The sequence below is a fragment of the Protopterus annectens genome, chromosome 4.part1 (assembly GCF_019279795.1).
Source record: "Protopterus annectens isolate FY-2018-M chromosome 4.part1, PAN1.0, whole genome shotgun sequence".
Classification (NCBI taxonomy): domain Eukaryota; kingdom Metazoa; phylum Chordata; order Ceratodontiformes; family Protopteridae; genus Protopterus; species Protopterus annectens.
The window spans coordinates 514596903-514613468 of record NC_056734.1 but is presented as its reverse complement, the minus strand read 5'-3'; the positions used below and the strand labels follow the sequence as shown (position 1 = coordinate 514613468).

The following is a 16566-nucleotide window of genomic DNA, read 5'->3' as shown; positions in this document are numbered from 1 at the left end:
GGGGTGGCCCTGCAAAACATCTGGTGCACTGATCCCCCAGGATACAGGCTATCGGCAGATCATTATGATTTGAAAAGGAGACGTCATGGGATGTTGATTCATTGACCACTGAACTACTGGAATCCATAGTAGTACTTTCATGTAGTATCCTGCTGAATTTAGGAGGGTTATGGAGGCCACCACTGACCCCAAAAGCTGAAAGACCAGCCTGGCTGGTGGTGACCAAGAGATGGTGGATTTCTCACTCGAAGTTGCAATTTGCACAACCTGGAATGAGGAAACAGTTACTGGAAAAACTTATTACAGGGCAGCCCCTATGAACTCCAGGATTTGGGAGGGAATGAGCAGAGATTTGTCATAGAAGACTTGATGCCCATGTGCACATATAAATGGAGCAGGCAGTCTCTGGCATGTGCCAATAAATGCCTGTTGATAGCCATGAGGAGCCAGTTGTCGAGGTATGAAAACACCCAGAATCCGAGAGATCTCAAGTGAGCTGCAACCACTGCCATACATTTGGAAAACACTGGGGGGGGGGGGGGCTGTGAATTGAAAGTGACTAGCTCTCAGCCAGAAACAAAGGCATCTCCTTGGATGGTCTATTTTTATAGGATAGCTAGCCAAGATGCATACTATCAAGCACATCCACTCATCCTTACAAAAGGAGGAAAATGGACTGAACTGTGACCATTTAAAAATGGAGTATTTGACCAGCTATTTTAAGTGGTTTAGGTCCAATATTGGCCTGAGGTCCCCAGTCGTTAGAACCAAAAAGAATCAAATAATTTCAGGATGCAAAAATAAGTAACCCCTGACTGCCTCCACAGTAAAGCAGTTGTGCAGCTATTCAGGGGAACTGGAAAGGCTCATCAGTAAAGGGACTTCGGAAGTCTTGGTTTTACTGGTCCCTCCTGCCATGTGGGCAATGGCAAACATTACAGTTCCCTCCTCTACTGTGCAGGTGGGGGGGTCCAACCATATCTTTCAACTCTCTTTCTAGTTTCTCGAGGTGGCCCTTTGAGGGGTAGAAAAATGGATCCCTACGGCAAATAGTTCAACCATCCTGTTCATTCTTGGACGGTGCCTCTAACTGATTCCAAATAAGGTACATCCACAGGGTGCACTCATGAAGGACATCTTGTAAGGTTCCACAAACTCAGATGCGTGTCCATGTATGCCTCCCACAGGCAATTCTTAAACATGCCTCTCTCAAACCACCTACCATAGCATGAGAGATCAGACACATCAAGTCATTTGACAGGGACTGAAGGGTGGTCAGTTGTGGAGAGTCTTTTTATCTTCTGCCTTGGACCCGGAGTAGGATTTGTAAGTTCTTTTGTCAAATCCCCGTGAAACCTTGTGAAGTCTCAGGTAATTCAGCAACTGCAGGACAAAGGTTGATTAAGCAAAAATTTGCTTCCAGAATCTGTCCAGTGCCCTAGACTCTTAAGGAAGAAAGACAAAGGGACTTCAGCAAGTTCCTTTTCAGTGGCTGTGGTAACCGCCATGCCATCAACTGGAGGACCCTTGCTCCAATGGGCAATGTCCTTAGGTGCAAGTAACACTTTTGTTTAAATGGGCGCTGTCATATCTGCATCCTTTCAAGCCGGACAAGAAAGGTGGTCTACTATTTCTTCCACCCCTGGTACCATCCAGGACGTACTTGAACCTGTTCCAAAACATAACAGACTTCCTGGGATTTGGCTTTGCAAGACTAACCATTTTTGTCTGAAATCTGAATTCCTCAGAATGAGAAGACCTCAAGGGGTGAACTCTGAAGCCTTGGTTTTGCAGGCCCCCCCTACCATGTGGGTGTCTGCCATTAGAGTCCATCCCCCACCAGGAAGCCCGGATGTTCAAAGATGTCTGGGTGCAGAAAATTACAAGACGTTTACATTCCTTTTTCCCTTCCCTCACCCATTCTCCCATAAAAAAATCACCACCCCAGAGGAGGAAAGCAGCCTCTGAGACAGAAAAGCTGCTAAAGAAAGTCAACCAAGAGATTCCACCAGACCTAGAAAGATCTGGAAATTACTCAAGATTCTTTCTGGTTTCAAAGACAGTGGATCTCAAAGTCAGTGTCTTCTGCAAAATATACTCCTGTTGGGAATCAATGTGTCTACTCTTGTCCGTACACTTCCATGGAACTTCCTTGAGGGAATGATCTGGGGAGGACATGGAAATGTGTACGGAGTCATGCAAAAGAACGATCTCAAGACTAGAGTGGACCAGCTGCCTCGATGGGATAAAATGAGCAGTCTCAGGACAACTATGGAGGAGAGAACTCGGGGGGGGGGGGTAAAAGGATGCCCCATCTCCAGTCATGTGAAGAGATCTCTCACTACCCCAAATGCACACACCGACAGGGAGCCCAGGATCACTCCAGTAGTAGCTGAAGTCACCTGCGTGGAGAAATCCATGACTTCAATGACTAACCCAAAGCAGAGGTCAGAGCCAAACTATCTGGCACTGTGGTACCGAGTGGAAGGGACGGCGCTGAAAACCCAAGTCAAAGCCCTACCCCTGAATCTGGCACCAAAGTTGCAGCTTAGACATCCCCTCTGGTTTCAACAAGGTCAGCACTGACTGGATCAAAGAAATAGTCAGTCAATGAAGGCCAGGTCTTCGGATATGACTCAGTCTTTGAACTCTTAAACCCTAAACCTCCAAAGTTAAGGGCAGATCAGAGTAGGAGTCACTAAAGGTGTTTGGGCTGGTCAAAAGCTCACAGGTCCAATGGGAGCAAATCTGGGTCCTAAGAAATGTCATCACCTGGTCCACGTCTGCTTCAGACACAGTATCCTGGTAGATCTGTAGGATGAGGAGAAAGCTGGAGGTCTAGAAACTCTACATGGAGTTTCTTGCAGAAAAGGAGAATGAAGTCTGAAAATCAGCTCCAGACAGAAAGTACAGTTGTATACACTTAATAAATGTAGATGTTATAGAGTGCATTCACTGTTGCAGTCATCGCATTTGGGTCATCCCTGCCAGGATAGCCCCTCAGGCAGCCCGAATACCAGAGACTTAGTATTTCTGTGTTGGTTGCCATCACTTGAGGACTGACATCAGGTCATCAGGAGTATAAAGTAAGGCAGCAGATGCCATTACATCAGTTTTTCTTGCCCTAACCTGTCAAGAGCCCCCAAAGTAGAAGGCCAGGTTCTGGAGGAAGAGCACCACCAGTGGAAAATAAATATCAATATGTCCCTTGTAAGGAGATAACAGGGAAGAATGGTAATAAAAAGAGAATAAGGGGGATGGAGGGAGGGAAACCAGGACTGCAACAGTGATTACACAAACATCTACATTTATAGTAAGTGTACACAACTGTACAATGGTCGTGTTTCACTGTTGCAGTCGTCACATTTGGGTAGATTCCCAAAGCTGAGGAAATGGGTAGAGGCAGTCAAGGAAACTAGGGGCTGGCTAAGATTATCTGCAAGACTGCAGAGGCAAACTCTGTTCCTGGATCTGAAGAGAGGCAGGTGGTAATGCTTTGTAAAAGTGTCAGATGTCAAGGTGGCAGCCTCCAGGATGCTCCTGGTGGGAACTCCTCTGAGGAAGGCTGCAGAGGTGAAGGCTGTTCTGATGGAGTGTCCTGACCCCCTTGGTGGGAGGCTTTCCATGCTGTTTGTAGCAGAAATGGATGCAGTGTGCTATCCATTTGGAAATGGTTTGCTTGGAGATGGCTTTGCCTTCTGCCCCTGTAGCAAAGCTAACCAGCAATTGATCAGACTTTCTGAATGATTTAGTCCTGTCCGGATAGAATCTGAGCTGTCTGTGCAAAGTGTGAAGAATCTTTTCCCCCTTGTTCTGGGGATGAAAGAAAGTGGGCAAATGAATGGATTGGTTGAGAGCCACACTGGACACCACCTTGGGCATGAAGGATGAGTTAAACTCAGAAGGATACCCTGTCTGCATGTAAGATGAAGGGTTCCACAAACATGAGTGCTTGCAGCTCAGAGACTCTTCTGGCTGAAGTGATGTCCAGAAGGAATGCAGTCTTCCAGGAGAGAAATTTTAGCTCTGCAAAAGACGCTGGTTCGAAAGGGGGCAGGGTGAGCTTTTCCAAGACAAATTTAAAGGTCCCAAGCTGGTGTTTGTGCCCTTCTGGGGGGCCTCAAGTTGCTAGCCTCTCTGAAGAACTGTTTGATAAAAAGATGTGAGAAAAGGGGCTGCTCAATGGGAAAATGAGCAGAAATAGCAGAGGCATGAATTTTTACAGAGGAGAAAGAGGCCACTGTGTAGTAGGTCAGCTAAGTAATCCAGGATGAGAGGGGTGGAGGGCTGTGCCATATTGGCTACCTTAGCCTGAATCCAGGTGCAGAATCTTTTCCATTTATCTTCATAAGACTTTCTGGTGCTAGAACATCTGGCCTCATGGATAACATCCAGAACCTGCTTACTGAGGACAGCAGATAGGTTCGGGGATAGTGAATATGCCACACTGAGTGTCTGTAATGGGGGATACAAGAATTCCCCATCCCTCTGGGTCAGAAGGTTTGAAATCTGAGGAAGATGCCAAGGAGGCAGCAGGGACAGGCTGCGCAGCAAGGGGTATCAGTGCTGTCAGGTCCAGTCTGGAGCTATGAGAATAGTCCTTGGTTTTTCCTCCATTATTTTGAGCTGTTCCCTGGGGATGAGAGGTAGGGGAGGAAAGGCATAAACCAATAGATTGACCCAGGGGAAGGACAGGGCATCCACTTTCCATGCAGTGATGTTCCCTGGTGCAGAATTTGCTGAGCTGATGGTGTGGGAGGCAAAGAGGTCGACCTTCGGGGTTCCCCATTTCTAAGTTATTAGGGTGAAGGTACTTCTGTTGAGTTGCCACTCATGTGGGTCCAGAAGGGCTCCGCTTAATTGGTCTGCCACAGAGGTGAGAGAGCCTGGCAGAAAACCGATGTAGTTGCATGGAAGAGACTGAGCCAAAGTGGCCTCTTTCTCCTCTGTAAAAATTCATGCCTCTGCTATTTCTGCTAATTTTCCCACTGAGCAGCCCCTTTTCTCTGTGTGTTCTGCTGTTGTCTGTTTTGACCATTAGAACTCCTGGAGAGAAGGGGTTTGAAAGCTATCAAGGCGTGCAGCACAGCCATCATCTCTTTTTGATTGATGTGCAGAAGAAGTTGCTGTGGGCTCCATTGGCAATGTATGCACCTGCTGTCCAGGTGTGCACCCCCAAGCGTAGTCTGATGCGTCTGTGGTGAGGGTCTGGGGAGAAAGGTAGTCCCCTTTCTTGTGGAGGCATGCTGTTGTCCACCAAAGAATCATTTCTGAAGCAAGGAATTCTAGGTAGAAGAGTTACCAGGTCTCGAGAGTGTTGACACCAAAGGCTCTTTAGGTATGATTGAAGTTTCCTCATATGCAGTCTAGCATATGTAATGAGTAAGTATGCAAGATGCCATGAACCCCCAAGCTTGCAGGATCTTCCTTGCAGATAGCTGGGGCTTGATGGCTAGTTGAGAGAAGTAGGCTGTCAGGAAAACTTGTCTGTTGTAAGGTATGCCCATCTGGGATGCTGTGTCCAGACTTGCACCCAGAAGATTATCTTTTCGGTGGGCATCTGTTTGAATTTCTTTTCGTTGATTGTGTACCCCAGGGTGGTTAGTAGGGTTTTTACAAAGGCCAGGTGCTTGAGCAGCATTTCCTGGCTGCCTGCCTGATTAAGGCAGTCTAAGCATGGGTAAATTTGTATATTTCTTTGTCTGTAAAAGGCAATGGATGGAGCCAGACATTTTGTGAAAACTCTGGGAGCAGTAGATAAGCAAAGGGAAGCGGAGAGAACTGAAATTGTTGATAACCTGCCTTGAAGCGGAGATATTTTCTGCATGATTCCCAGACAGCAATGTGGAGGTAGGCCTCTTAGATCTAGGGTGGCTAGCCAAGCATCTTTGGAGAGCATAGACAGCAGCTGCTGAAGGGTGAGCATTTCGAATTTTTGGATCACCAGGAAGGTGCTTAGAATGGATAAATAGAGGATGGGGTGGACAGGTGCCCTCTTTCCTGGACACCAGAAAAAAAGTCTAGAGTAGCAGCCTTGGCCTATCTGTTCTGCAGAAATGTGCTCTACTGCCCTCAGAGAGTAGGGAAATGATTTGCTTTTGAGCCTCTGCCCAATGATTTGGTGGTAGATCTGGGAACCATTACAGACGCATTAGACTATGCATGGGGGGCTCACTTGGCAGGGCATTCAGGACAAATGGAACCAGAGCCAGATGCACCTGCATATCAATCAAAAAGAAATGTTAACTGTACAGAATTCCAGGACAGCCTTCAAGGACCACATTCTTCCAGGACAATTATTGGTAAAGACAGACAACACCACTGTTATGAGGTACATAAAACAAGCAGGGCGGAACCCACTTGTATCCTCTCTACAGACTTATCCATAGCTCTGTGGAACACAGCCTTGACCTACCAAGTGCACCTTACAAGCTCAATTCCTGCCAGGCAAGCTAAATTCACTGGCAGACAACCTAAGCAGAAATCTCATGGACCCACACGAGTGGAAATTGGAACCAAAGGTGGTTAGTTGTAGTTAGTAGTGGATAATTCTGGCATTGAACAAGCACAGAAGTGACAATGGGGGACGTCGTGGTCTGGGCCTAAACAAGTGATGCAGTAAGAGTGGCAGTCTCTGTGTGGTATTTGATTTCCACAAGCGAGACGATTAACTTTTTCTGAAATCAGTTAGTGCAAGAAAAAGGATCCCCAACGGGGTACTTCACTTTAGAAGACTTCAACTTCAGTTCTGTAGATGAAAACTCAGGTAGCGGCCAACCGACACTCTTGCAAACTGCTTCTGCTTCGGGCTCCACGGCAAGACTGATGTAATGGCATCAGCTGCTTTACTTTATACTCCTGGCGACCTGACGTCAGTCCTCAAGCAACAGCAACAGACACAGAAATACTAAGTCTCTGGTATTTGGGCCAGGAGAGGACTACCCTGGCAGGGATAACCCAAATGTGATGACTGCAGCAGTGAAACACGAAGAACATCAGGGGCTGCTAATGGGCTGGAGACTTGCATGAAGCCAACACCAGATCCAAAAAAGTAGACAAATCCAAACCTTTGGATATTATCGGGGGCAGACACTACAGTCTATGCACCGAGCGTGGAGAGCAGTCAGGGGAGGGTTTCAACTCTCTAGACTTTTTTGATTTTTTTCTTAGTCTATCTCCTTTGAGATTTTTCCAAAGGTTTAGGTTTACAGATTGGTACTAGGCTACAGGCCCTAGGTCCTATACAAGGCTAGCCATAACAATTCCCTGGCTATTTCTTCACACAATATTTACTTCCCTGCACCCCTGTCTAGCAGGGTGACTGATGTGACCCCCTGGGTGAATTTCCCATCTCCCATCCAATCGTCAAGGTTACTTTTGAAGAGGGCCAAAGAGGTGCTCTGCTTGACATGTATGGGCAGTCTATTCCAGAGTCTGGGGAGTCTCTGGGTCAGGAACCTATCCCTCCAGCATGCGTTGTTCATTGTGATGACACAGTTTAGATCCCTGGAGCGTGTGGCTCTGAGGGACTGGGATTTCTTTAAGTGTAGCATGTTCAACAGCTCTGGGTTTGACATGGCCTTGTATGTTAAGCAGTGATAGCCTCTGAGTAGACTATATGCGACAGAGTACAGCTGGAGTTTTTTTTAGACAGTCAGCATAGGGCATCTGCTTTAGGCCTGTGATTGTTTTAGTGAGGTATTTCTGCAGCCTTTCCGGTTGTTGCAGATGCCTTGAGAGGTACATACCAAACGGGATGTATTCTACAATGGGTCTAATGAGGGATGGGAACAGTGGGACAATGACCTTTTTTGGGGATAAAAAGCCCTTAGTGATGGTGTGCCACATAGGATTTCCTGACTGTTGCAGCGATGTGGTCATCGAAGGTGAGACCACTGTCCACCTTCACCCCCTACATCTCATCATACTTTTGGTGTTTAGTGTACTGCTACCTACGTGGTAATTCACGGGTACATGTTTTTTCCCAAAGGGGATAACTATACATTTCTTGGCATTGAGCTTGAGCCCATGGCTCTGGCATCAAGCATCTGTTTCTGTAAGGCGCTTTTGTAGAATATCCACATCATTTGGGGATTCAGTAATGGCTCCCAGTTTGCAGTCATCTGCAAACTGTTATCCATAGTCCCTTAGTGTTGGCCTGTACTTCAGAAAAGTAGATGCCAAACAAGAGCGGTCCAAGGACTGAACCCTGAGGTACTCCACTTGTCTGGAGCTGGATTTGGAGTCAGCTACTTTAACAGGGAGGGTTCTGTCAGTAAGCCAGTTAGCAACCCAACGCATGACATAGGGATTAATGCCCAGAAATAGAAACAGCAAAAGGGGAAGCCCCAGATATCATGGAAGGTGGCAGCAGTAAACCTTTGAGAATAAATCTGTTCCTGCATTCAACCAAGGCCCTGTAGTTGAAACCTGAACAAATGTCACTGCCTCAAGATGAGCGGCACCAAGACCATATACACACACTGAGTGGGCATCTGGTGCACACACGAAAATTTCTTAAAACCTGGAGGTTTGTTGGACATCCTGCAAAGACTACAAACAATCCTGAAAGAAAAAGCAAATACACAACAAAGTTAGAGAATGGACATAATACCAACAATGGTACCAAACATTTTCAGAAACGTAAGAAACCAAGAACTGTACTAAGATTACTCAGAGAAAAAGAGGGAGAAGGGTGCTACGCCTAGGACAGAAACCAATAAGTGCAATACATCTTAGAAGCTTTTTAGGGGAGGCTAGGAGGAAAATAAATGAAAGGATCCTTGAGCAAAAAACTGAAAAAAAAAATGCTTGAGCAATGATGAAACCACATCTTTTTGCTGGAAGTGGTGAACAAAAAAGATCAGAGGTAATCTGGGGCTTGAGACAGGATTATAGGGTAAGGGAAGGAGCTTTAGGAAGGCTCAAAATGAGAACTGAAATCTTTATGCTAAATGGACAGATTTCAGACCTTCATGCAAAGCATGAAAATTATACCTTCAACTGTTTGGCCCTGTCCTTTGGAAGGCACAGTTGGCCCTCATCTATCAAAACCCCAGAGAAAACCTGTGCATTCTCCAAAACCACACAACTCATGCAGGCTCAGGGTAAACACCTAGATAAGTGAGGGTAAGCATGGTATGGTTTCAGGGACTTATGAATGCCCTTAACAAAAGATAACAGAAAGAGGCAGTCTCAAGAATGTAGTCCCTACATTTTCAGGTGAGCAAACACTGGGACCAGGCATTAAGTAAATGCCCTGTAAGCACTGCAGAGGCCAAAGGGCAGAAGTGTCCCATGTACAGTAATCACAACAAAGTCAAATTACTCAGCAGCGACATTCTATACTCCCATTACACAGCTAAATTTCAACACCATCCCAACATAACTAAAAGACCATAAAACTTTGTCTTCAACCCCTTACTAAAAACACCTACACCACATATGGCTGTGTACACGCTCCTCTCACCAGTGGATTAATTTTCCTATGTTCATACTAGCTTCATGGCTGGAAAATGACACAAGCTTCAGCATCCTATTTCCCCACTTATTGGTTTATAAACATCTGTGGACAAGGCAAAAAAGCAGTGGACTTGAGGCTTACAATCTCCCCACTGGATGATTCATTTGGAAGGGATATACATGGAAAAAAGGTTATTATCCTCATAACCTTCAGCCCGTCTAAACTCTCCAACCTACATCGCATCAAAAATTACATCTCATCTCCCTAGTTCCCCAAACTAGAAATTATTTCCCTTTCTGACGCACCACCTACCTTAACACTTTCATTTATCAAAATCAATTCCCTCCTTCCAGACACTAGTGATTAACAACTTAGAGAGAATTAGAGGAAAATTAACTCCCATGTTCTCAAACTCATTTATAACAGTCAAGCATTTGCTTAAAAAGTACACAATACACATGTGTGGACAAAACAGTTTTTCACTACTGTTAGTTATTTAACTTGTACATTTTTCTCCTTCCACAGAGGTCTGCAAAATTGATTAAAACTTAAATACCTTTTTGTGAAGTTTTCTTCAAGACTCCACTGAAAAGGGGCACCTAGTACTGTCAGACTCTTCTGGCCAACACATGCAACAAAAATCTGTCGAACTGGGACATTAGTATGATCATCTTTCCCATAGGGATGTTCTGGAAAAACTCTCCATCCCTCGCTACATCATGGGGTGGCCTAGGCTGAGACTTGCACAAGGACAGGTGAACAATAGCTGAGCCTGGGATGTTGGGACCCTCTTTTTGTGCAAGGTCTGGGGAACCAGTTTCTTTTGAGGCCTCTTGCTGGACCTGGCACTGGCATCCAAATGTATTCCTTAAGAGTGTGGCCCCACAACAGCAAGGCCCAGCAGAAAGCATGTCCAGTGTTAGGGTCATCACTGCAGACTAAACTGATATCCCTCAGTCAAGCTTTAAAATCATGCTCAACTCAAAAGGAACAGATTCCCCAAATCAAATGAGACTTTAAAAACTGCACTATGCAATGTACAGTAAAATCCCCATTATCTGTGACTCAAGCAACCAGCATTTGATTGGCGAGCCAATTAAAAATCACAAAGCAGAGCCACTCCTACTCAATGCGGAACAGCCTGCATTTCAGCATTGAGTAGAAGTGGCTCCGCTATAGCCAATCAAAAATGCCAAGGTGGAGCAGCAGGCTGTTCGGCTTTGCCATTTTTTATTGGCTCATATCAGCATACGAGCCAATCAAAAATCTCAAAGCACATCTCAAGCAACCAGAACACACTTAACTGGCATCTACCAATCCCCAGAGGTGCCCGTTGAGAGACTTTACTGTAGAAACTGTTTCTGAAACAATGTAGCAACTGTTTCATGTTTATCTACAGGCACTTGCATCTTTAACCAGTGGATGCAGTATGTGAGAATAGTTGTACAATGCTACTGGAGGCACAGCTCTTACATGATGCCACAAAAAAGCAGGGTGTCAGTAGCACAACACTACACTAAAGATGCATAGCTCAGACCAAACAGATAACTTCATACATAGAGGTTCTTAAGCGCAGCCTATACAAACCACAAAGGCCTCCTAAAAGTAACCCAAGAAACCAGCATCCTTGGCAACCTTAAAAATACAGGCAGCACCAGCCATGAAAAATACATCCACTCACAATGACTTGGATAAGAAGCCAATACAGCAAACTTCTACACAATCAAATATCCTAGTGATAGACTCCATAGTAAGATACTGATGTACCACTTATGCTGTGCAAGAAGAGGGTCATGGTCAGTTGCCTATCAGGAGCAAGGGATTTACCACATCATGCACACACTCAAGTTTCTATACCACAAGTACACAAACAAACAATGCATGTGGATGAAAAATGACTGGAGACATACCTCAATGTATAGAGGCATGATTGAGCATTGTGCGTCAGAGGCTGGTACGAACTTGCGCTTGAACAGCATTCAATCATTACCAGAGGTGGACACCACAAAACAAAAGACTGTTAAAAAAAAAAAAAAGTTGCATTCTTACCATAGCATTCCATCTGTGTTGTCCAACTTGATTCCATTAACATGAGGGACAGAGTCCCCAGCTACCATAATCCAGGGTGGCCATTAAGGAAAGCTATTCCTGGGTACAGCAGAATCAAAAGCACTTTTACTCCTGGACACAAAACACAATTTGTAATGAGTGACAAAAGTACGTGGGTTTGACTGAGTAGCATCAGCACACATGTCCTCAATAGAAACTCTTGACCAAAAGGCTTGAGATGCGGCCATGGACTGTGTAGAATGTGCTCTTAGAGCTGGTAAGGGAATACCTTTAGAAGAGTAAAGAAACTTAACACAATCTTTCAACCATCTGGCCAAGTAAACTTTGGTCACTGCCTTACCGCTAGTGTTCGGAAAAAACAAAATTGATAACACTTCCTGAAGGATTTAGTTCTATGGATATTAAATGAAGTTGTCAATGCACAAACATGTGTAAAGTGTACTCCTCTTTGTTCTGATATTGAGGAAAGAAAACAGGAAGATTAAATGCCTGGTTAATGTTAGTCTCTTTAGCCACCTTAGATTAAAAAAAAAAAAAAAAAATTACTTGTACGCAAGTTAACTCTGTTTCATGAGAAATAGAGTATAGACATTTTCCAGAATTGGCCTGCAGGTCAGATATTCTCCTGGCCAAGGTAATCGGTACTAGGAAAAGTTTTCCAGGAAAGGAATTGGAGATCTAGAGTAGCTGAAGGTTCAAAATGGGGGATGACCAAGGCTTGCAAAATCATAGTAAGATCCCAAGGAGGCAGAGTAGCTGACTAGAGGCCGTAGCAGAAAGGTGCCCCTAAGAAAAGCCTTGCATAACTTTGAAGAGGCTAAAGATGTGGAGTCAAAATCAAAGTGGAAGTTAAAAATGGCAGCAAGCTGTGCCTTGACTGTAGAATGACTAGCACCTTCCTTGAAAACGGAAGCCAGTAAGTCTAGAACTTCTGAAATTGGTGCTGTAAAAGAATCCATCTGATTCTGTTCTGCCCAAAGGGAGAATCTTTTCCACTTTCGTAAATTTTGCAGGTGGAAGGCCTATGTGATGAAATCAAACTTTCTCAGACAGGAGAAGACAGGCTGGGAGATCTAGCCATCATTGTAGTGGAGAAACCATGCAGTTAATTTCAGGTACTGAATGCTGGTATGTGGATGCCCTGATAGATGAGAAAATAGATGCGAACTCTGATCCAACTTCATCAGGGAGGCAAACCAGATGATATCAAAGAAAGGTGAACCACGTTTGTCGAGGCCAAAAAGGAGCAAGGAGGGTCACTGTTTTGCAAATTGAGAGCTTTCTGCAGGAACTTGGAATCAAGGGAAGAAGGGGAAAGGCATATAGTAGACCAGAGTACCAAGTATGAATGAGAGCATCCTTGGAGGATGGTCCCTGAGGAGGGATCAAGGCAAAATGCTTGCTGCATTAGTTAAGGACGACAAGGAGGTCGCAGCAAGGACAGCCCCATTTCTGGAATATTGCATCTGCCATGGACTGACAGGGAACACTCATGCAGCATCAGCAGTATTCTGCTGTCAGCTAGGATGCTGTATTCCCCCAGAATGTACATTGCTATGAGAAAGAAATTGAAGAAATCACCAACTGCAAACCCTCATCGCTTCTTGACAAAGGGGTAAAATCTGGTTCATCCCAGTTTGTTGAGGTACCAAACCACTGACATGGTCTGTTTGGACAGCAATAGTCCCTGGAGGAAGAAAGCCATCTAGTTCTTGCAATGCTAGAACTACCACTCATATTGAGAACACTGTGAGGAGTTTGGGATAAACATGGCTGTTGGGGAGGGGAGAAGGAAATGTTTTCCCTTTGTAATCTCCAAGGACTGCAGCCACTTAAGGAGAGAATCCCTGAACACATGAGATAGGTTTTATGACAGAGTTCAAGGGGTTTCCGAGAAGAGACCACTGTACTGCTAGGGTCCACTGAAGAATACAGATGTGAAAGTGTGTCATTGGGTGAAGCTTTATGACTGCTGCCATGGAGCCCAAAGCTCACAGAATCAGAGCCTGGGGTTTAGGAACAATCTAGATCTTGTGACGTGGAATTGCAAATTATCACCCTGTCTGATGTAAGAAAAAAAAAGAGCAACCGTTGTGTCTAGACGTGCTCCTATAATGTTTTATTTAAACTGGATCCAGAAGAGACTGTCAATTTATAGCTATGCTCAGAGTGGAAGCTAGGCTGAGAAAGTAATCCCTGGCCTGAACAGTAGATGCCTGGCTGGCGCAGTGAGAAGCTAGTCATCCAGATATGGGAATATCGGATAGCCTTGCAGACGGAGATGAGCTGCAACTACCACTAGACATTTGGTGAACACACTGGGGGCTGTGGTGAGGCCAAATGGAAGCAGCCAACACTGGCAGTGACTGGTTCCCAGCCTGAAAAGTACTAAAGACCTTGAGTGCCTGTCCATTTTGATATGGTAATATACATCCTTGAGGTCTACAGAGTGCATCCAATCGCCCATCTTCAGGAGAGTTAAGATTGACTGAATCGTGACCATCCTGAACTATGCATGTTTCACCGGCTTATTCAGGTAGGCGAGATCCAAGATAAGATGCAGGTCCCCCCGTCTTTTTGGGAACTAAAAGAATCGGGATTAAACGCCCGATCCAACTCGATTCGGGGAACCTCTCTGAGGACTCTTGTAGTAAATTCTTATTTCTTGGGAGGCATCCTCCCCTCTGGCTGGAACATCAGTGAGGAGAAATTTTTGTTTGGGAAAGTCGAAAAAGGGAATGCACTATCTCCTGGATATGATCCTTAGGCACCCATTTGTCATGTGTGAACCTCTCAGGCTTACAAGTGTAAGGAAAAATGTCCCCCGACTGCTTGCAGAGAGCAGCAGTCAGGCAACTGTTCAGGATCACTGGAAAGGCTAGTCTGGGACAGGTTCCCACGACCTTTGATTTTGAAGACCCCTCGGCAGTGTGGGCAGAGTCTGCTGTTCTGACTATTTCCCTCTGCCTTGGGGGGAAGTTTCCCAGAGTGTCCTGGAAAGGACCATCTGACTTCCAAAACTACTTTTGTTTTACTACCACACTGGTTCCTAAAGAAGGTCTGCTGTGGAGTAGAAACACTCACCCCAACAGCATACAGGGTCTTAACATCTTACTCTGGATCAAGGTGTCATGTATCATGGGCCCAAACAAGGTGTAGCCATCAAAGTGGGCATTAATGAAGACTGCAAAAAGGCTCTGAAAAATTGCACGGCCTCATCCAGGAATGGCGCCTAATGAAAATGCTGGAACTGGCCACCCCTGAAGTAGAGAAAAGCCTCACTGACAAATCAGCTAGGGAATTTAGGGTCCCCAACCCAGAGAAAACAGACTCCCGCTCTATTAGGTACAGACCCCAGGAGCGAGTTAGAAAGTTCCTTAAGTCCCTTTGCAGCCAGGTAAAATGAGACAAGTAGTTCAACACCTGAACAGCAAAGATAGACTAGGTGTAGACCATCTTAGCAAACCTGTCCAGAGGATTTTTTCTGAGCGAGCTCATTGGTGGCTGTCACCACAACCAAGGCATCTACTGGAATTCCCTTGGTCCAAAACGGTTTGTCGGCTGGGGTGCTTAAAATTTTATCTACACGATTAGGGATTGGTTCTACTGTATCGGATTCCTTCCAAGCAGACACCAGCTGGATCAGCAGGTCGGCTGGTGGGAACACGCAAGTAGTAGATGGGCTGGCCCTGAAAGCCTCCCACAGTACATACTCCTATGGGGAAGGGGGTTGGGGTGACCATCCACCCTTCTGGACAAGGATTTTAAGGAGGACTCCAAAGGGCACCTTCACCTTCCTCGAAATCCATATCTCTGGTGAGGGATTCTGTAGGGGAATCCACATGCCTCTTTATACATGGTCTCCTTCAAGGGACCTGTTATTGGGGATGCTCTGGAGAGTTGTTGGAAGAAGCTTGGGGATCCACTGAGGGAATGGTGTGGAAGCTTTCTGGGACTGGCTGTCCATGAGGAAGCTCAGAGTAGGGTGGGGGTGGGGGGTTCTGTTGAAGTGCTGAGGGATTCCTAGGAAAGCAGATGGGCCTCTTCACAACCTTAAATGCATAAGAACTCCAAACTACCTGACACTGTCTCACCAGGGCCAAAGCCATGGAGGCAGACACCTCCCGAAGAGAAGAGGCCTCCTGCTCAGAGGAGGGAGTCAGAGCAGAATTGTCAAAGAGACTCCTCCAAAACATTTGGAGTCAAAGTCAATCTACTGGAACAGACCAAAATGCTACAACTCAGACATGCTCAGAACTGAAACAGCCAGAGTACAGCAGGTCAGGAAGAAATGGAGATGGAGCTACAGGCTGGAACAGGGACAGCCTCAAAAATCCGGAAGCTGACATGGTGGAGAAGACCCATCTGGGACTATCAACAGAAACGGCTCCATGAGCTTACAGACATCCCAAAAGGACAAGCTTCAGGAAGACCTAGACAAAGCTGGAGGGATCGCTGTAGGGAATGGGATGGAGACCTCCTGGAAGGCACCAGCAGAGAAGACCCTGGCACTGACAATTGGAGAAGATGCAAAGGGAACGCCATGGAGGAAGAATGATGTGGGGAACGAGTACAGGTAAGGGAGCTCTGAGCCGACATTTTCCCCAAGGAGGTCCGCAGGGGAGATGGCCTCCTGGACTACCATGAATCCTTGGGCTTTAGATGGGGTTGAGCCCCCAAGGTGGAAGGATATAGCAAGCCCTTTAAAACGAGTTTGCTTCACCTATCAGCCAGAACCCCAGGGGTGAAAAGCCCTGCATATGTCACAAGAGGCATTCAGGAGGAAGACCCAAAATAGACGCACTCCCCATGGGTATCAGATAAGGGAACCTCATGCCCACAAGCAGCACACATTTTAAGCCAAATGACTTGTACATAGCCAACCAGCAATATATATATATATATACACACACGCACACACACACACACACACACATATATATCTATATATATATATATATATATATATATATATATATATATATATATATATATATATACACACAAACACACACACATAAACACACACACAT

General features: G+C 45.5%; 1 protein-coding gene across 1 annotated transcript in view; it reads right to left on the bottom strand.

Annotated features, from left to right (window-relative positions):
* Nucleotides 1-16566, bottom strand: part of LOC122801243 (high density lipoprotein binding protein) — a 1918659-nt gene that overhangs the window by 573884 nt on the left and 1328209 nt on the right. The gene's annotated exons all lie outside the window — the stretch shown is intronic.